At 43.3% G+C, this 5376-nt stretch overlaps 1 pseudogene; it reads left to right on the top strand.

The window, feature by feature from the left end:
* Positions 1–3677: 3677 nt before the first annotated feature.
* Positions 3678–5061, top strand: LOC112910116 (olfactory receptor 10R2-like; annotated as a pseudogene).
* Positions 5062–5376: the final 315 nt, after the last annotated feature.

Below are 5376 nucleotides of genomic sequence, written 5' to 3'. Positions count from 1 at the left end.
AACAGCTCTGCCTGGAGCCACCCTGGGGCCTGCAGCAGACAGCCCTGTGGGGATGGACCTTGCTGACAAGTACCCTGAATCCTCTCTCACATCCCGGTGTGAGTCACCCACGACTCATGAGAGAAGGTACAGAGGGTGGGATTTTTGTATTATTTATATTATATTATATTATATTATATTATATTATATTATATTATATTTTAATATATATTATATCACATTATTATTATATTATATTATATTATATTATATTTTAATATATATTATATCACATTATTATATTATTATATTATATTATATTATATTATATTATATTATATTATACTTTCAGTGAAGAGGAAGCATAACAATTTCCAGCAAACTTGCAGTTCTGGAAACTGTGTTGGCTGAGTCCAGCAATAGAGGAGTGTGACTTTGATTCCCCCTCCCCAATGCAGCAGAGGGGAGCAGTGGCACACAAACGCAGAACGGGCACTTTGTTGGTTTTTCTCCAATGTCGCAGCCATTCTCCTCTGTCTTGGGTCAGGCTGTCAGAGAACTGCAGGGATGAACGAGGATCACTGGAGGACTCCTCAGGCCATGCTGGGTATTACCCATGGGTTTTCATCCTAATCCCCACTCTTGGGGGAGACACTGGTTAGAGATCTTGACATCTGTAGGAAGCCAGAGAAAAGCAGTGTCAGGTCTGTAACCTGCAAACACTCCACCCTTCCGTCAGTCCTCAAATCTGCTCTTCACTGCGGTTCTGTGAGGTCTCAGCTCTGTCTGCTAAGACATCATATGTTTCCCCTTCCCTCACACTATGCTTCCATGCCCTTTCCTTAGTGCAGAATTTGTGGGGTGCAGGTGAACCTTGACTAACAGGGAGAGCTTTGTTTCTTCTTTTGCAAGGACAGAATAAGACTTGATTTGTCCTGGGGAAGCCCAGGGAAAGAAAGGGCTTCTTCCTTTCCTGCCAGGCCTCGGAAGAGATGGCCCCGTGTCACCTCCTCCAGTATGGGTTTTGACATTCACCTAGCTTTCCTTAATCAGCAACAGCTTTCAGCTCCTAATGAGCTACCAGGCACCCTGGGACTAATTGCCAACTAATTGCCGACACCAGTTTTTTCCCTGTTCCATTTTTATCCAATTGGACCTGTGAGATTTGAGGTCCATGGTGTTTCCTGCGTCCTCTCTCCTCATTGAAAAGATTGGAACTGTGCCAAAAATAATATTGCAATAATGGCTCCCTGGTGTTTTGGAAAGTATAAATATATACCAGCATGTTGGCACCATAGCTAATAAGAGACCAAAGAAAAGTTTTTCAATGATGCTTGAGGGGATACTTCTCACAATTCTCAGTGGAGGAAGTAGGAATCCACAGTTTGGGGCATTGGGATGTCAGTCCGAGAAAGGAATAGAACAAGGCATTTCAGGACAGAAACGATTGTGTAGTAACATTAATATTTTAGTCTCATTTGATTAGAGGATCTCTGGGTGTCACTGGATTCTAATAGCCGCGTGCTGAGGGAACAAAGAGGAGTAGCCCCTGTTGGGTAATTCTATGTGAGAAAATATTAACTGAAGAAATTATTGAAATTTTATTACTGAAAAATATTCTATGTGAGAAAATATTAACTGAAGAAATTAATGAAATTTTATTACTGAAAAATATTCTATCTGAGAAAATATTAACTGAAGAAATTATTGAAATTTTATTACTGAAAAATATTCTATGTGAGAAAATAACACTGAAGATAGTGTTTAGGTCCTCTAGACAAGTGCCAGTCACAAATGATGATTTTAGAAATGTTCTGATGATTCCATGAGCTCTAGCCTTGTTAGTGACGTTACAAAGAGCATGTGAGGAGAGCAAGGCACGCATGTATATGGCAGCTTAAAAAATGGAGGCTAGTACATGCCTCTGGGAAGGCAGATAAATAAAATAAAATAGGGCATCACCAACTGAACTGTAACAGGCACAGAGATGGCTTCAAACCAACGCCACAAAGTATGTTTCCTAGAGCCCATGGAATAGGCTCCTTCTCATCCACCATCCCTGAAAGACTGGCCCCTTTGGGAAGTCTTCCCTGGATAATTGAAAAAGAAAGAGAATATCTAACAAGTTCTCATCTAACACTTCCTAAGACTCTCTGTCAAGAGTGAGCTTCCCACATTTGAGTTCATTAAACGTCCATTCTCAAATGCCACATGAAACTATTACCTGGTGAGCGTGATATACCAGAAAAGTCTAACAGGTGACAAAAGAGTAAAAGGGGTGTCTAACTGAGATGTTTTTCCTTATAGACAGACCCCCTGCTGTCTTTGGACCTCACTATCCAAAAATTGTGTGCACAAAAACCTACTGCATAAGCCTTAGAGATGGGAGCTGAGGAGGTAAATGAATGACATTCCTCAGGGACGGTCCTGCTGGTCTTGTTAGCCATCAAGAGATGCATAGAGGACTGTGAAGAGCCAGAGTCAGGGAACCTAAAGGGAATGCACTCAGAGTTGGCACGAATGAAGGAACTATACCCCAGGGGTGTGGGATCAGCAGCCTGTTGGTCTCTTGAATTTTGAGCTGCATTAGCTAAGGAATTTCATTCTGTAATCCACACTGTGTTTTTATTTTCTTCCATCATTTAGTTGTTCTGGATGTTTGCTTATTGCTTATTACTTTATTAAATTCAATAACTTCAAACTTGGTTTTAATTGAATTGAGGGGAAAGCATCCGCCCATCATTTAGTGGAGAAAAATTGTAGGAGCCAAACCCCTCAATGCCAGATGTCACCAACACAGCAGCGAGTTCTGTTGGAAATCCAGGGAAAATGTGCAGAGATATAATGGCTCATACTGAGGAAAGGTCTCATGGATTGGACAGATTTCTGTCTGAAGTTTAAAACTACAATTAGGGGATCCCTGGGTGGCTCAGTGGTTTAGCGCCTGCCTTTGGCCCAGGGCACGATCCTGGAGTCTCGGGATCGAGTCCCATATCGGGCTCCTTGTGTGGAGCCTGCTTCTCCCTCTGCCTGTGTCCCTGCCTCTCTCTCTCCTCTCTATGTTTATCATAAATAAATAAATAAATCTTAAAACTACAATTACAGCAGAACTCTAAACCACGTTGCTTTTCCTGGCAGAGTGGTATGCCGGTGGGAAAACCAATGACCAGCTTGATTGTGAGAACCTAGATGGTTCTAGAACTACTTCAGGGCACTAAGTCTCCCTCCAACTTCCCCCTCTCCAATGGGCCAAACAGGTTGTGGGATTCAATCAGAAGATAAACTGACATCAACACATTATTTTTTTTAAAGATTTTATTTACTCATGAGAGACACAGAGAGAGAGAGAGAGAGGCAGGCAGAGGGAGAAGCAGGCTCCATGCAGGGAGCCCAACGTGGGACTTGATCCCGGGACCCCAGGATCATGCCCTGGGCCGAAGGCAGGTGCTAAACCACTGAGCCACCTGGGCTGCCCAACACATTATTATTATTATCACTAAAAATATGCACAAATAAGAGTTGGGTTTGAATGTTGGTTCAATAGTTTTGTAGAAATGAACTTACAGGGTTAAAAAGAAAATCGTAGTTGGAAATACACTGAACACACATCCAGAAGGTAATGTCAGGAGAAGTAGCCGCCACTTCCAGAAGATTCAACAACATGGGGAGCAGAAGCTGACATCTACTGACAGTCTACCATGAGCATGTGCTGTGCCACGTGCTTTAACTTCTATAAGGAACTGGGGATGGAGGCGCTGTTAGCATCTTTACGTTACAGATGGGAATGTGGACACACGGAGGACCACACAGATGCAGAGCTGAGTAGAGCTGAGATTGTCACACGGGAACTCTGCAGATATTTCCATTCCCTAACTGCTATTCAAAATAGGCAGCGTGAAAAAAATTACCTAGACTTCAGCACTATAAGGGACGCAGGTACGTCACTGGAAGTAGGTGTACTCTGAGTTTTGAAACAGCTCCACAAAGTGACAGGATTGACAGGCCATTCCCTGCGAGCATTTGCCTTTCCTCTTCTTTTGGTTGTTTCTCGATCGTAGTGGGATAAACTACCTGCATCTTTCAGGGTAAATAAATAACCTGTTCATTCATTCCTGTTCTCTGTAGGTCAGTCTTGGGGACCAAGCCAACCAAGCTAATTTCTCCCTCCTCCATCACAGTGTTCCTATTGCTGGGGTTCTCCAACCTTGGAGAAATCCAGCTCGTCCCCTTCGTTGTGTTTCTCTGCTTGTATCTGATTATTCTGAAGGGGAACATCGCGTTGTCATTGTCATACGCCTGGATGGCAGTCTCCAAGGACCTATGTACTTCTTCCTGGGGATCCTCTCCATCTCTGAGACATGCTACTTCTTTTTCATCCTGCCCAAGATGCTCATAAATCTGTAGTCTCTGCTCAGAACAATCTCATTTATTAACTGTGCCACTCAGATCTTGTTCTTCCTCGGTTTTGCTGTCACTGATTACATGCTGCTCAGGGTCATGGGTTATGACCACTCTGCTGCCACTTGTCATCCACTTCGGTACCCTACCCTAATGAGCTGGCAGGTATGTGGACAACTGGCAGCCACCTGTGCTGTGATTGTTTTTTTATCCTCATTGACAGGCTCCCGCTTAGTCTTTGAACTCCTTTTTGTGGCCCCAATAAAATCAACCACTACTTCTGTGACATCTCCTGGTTTGCCTGTATTGAAACCTATGTCAATGAGCTGGTCGTCTTCATTGGTGGAGTTCTAGCCCTCCTGGTCCCCCTGACTTACATCTGCATCTCTTACTGCTGCATTGTCCATACCATCCTGAATATCTCACCCTGATGGCAAGCAGAAAGCCTTCTCCACCTGTGTCTTCCACCGCACTGTGGTCATCATCCACAATGGCTGTGCCTCCTCTGTCTACCTGCGGCCCTCAGCCGAGTTCTCATCTAACAAAGTCAGGCTTGTGACAATGACCTATACAGTTGTGACTCCATTATTGAGCCCAATGGTTTATAGCCTCAGGAACAAAGATGCCCAGATGGCCATTCAGAAAGTGATTGGCAGAGGAGGATTTTATCCTAAAGCTCTGTGATGAGAATACTTTGCATCCCTGAAAACCTCCTTTCTTGAGGACATAGTGGCAATTATAGAGCTGATGACACTGTCGTCTTCCATTTGCACAGCATAGCGTAGCTTCCCAGTGCAAGCTTCCCCAAGGTATTATTTTGGAGAGCATTGTGGAGAGCAGCCGTGAATTTGGGCTGATTGTTAATCAGGTACAAATCTCAAATACTTTTAAAGTTGCACAAGTAAGTATTTTGATTTTTCAGAACACTTAATTAAGAATGATTTTGTTCCATTCCAGGAAGGATAGGTAGCACGTTGGGAAAGGTAATTCAGTTTAGAT

This window comes from Vulpes vulpes, chromosome 5, assembly GCF_048418805.1.
Source record: "Vulpes vulpes isolate BD-2025 chromosome 5, VulVul3, whole genome shotgun sequence".
Taxonomy (NCBI): domain Eukaryota; kingdom Metazoa; phylum Chordata; class Mammalia; order Carnivora; family Canidae; genus Vulpes; species Vulpes vulpes.
Note: the sequence above shows the minus strand (reverse complement) of the source record. Positions and strands in the feature narration are given on the sequence as shown.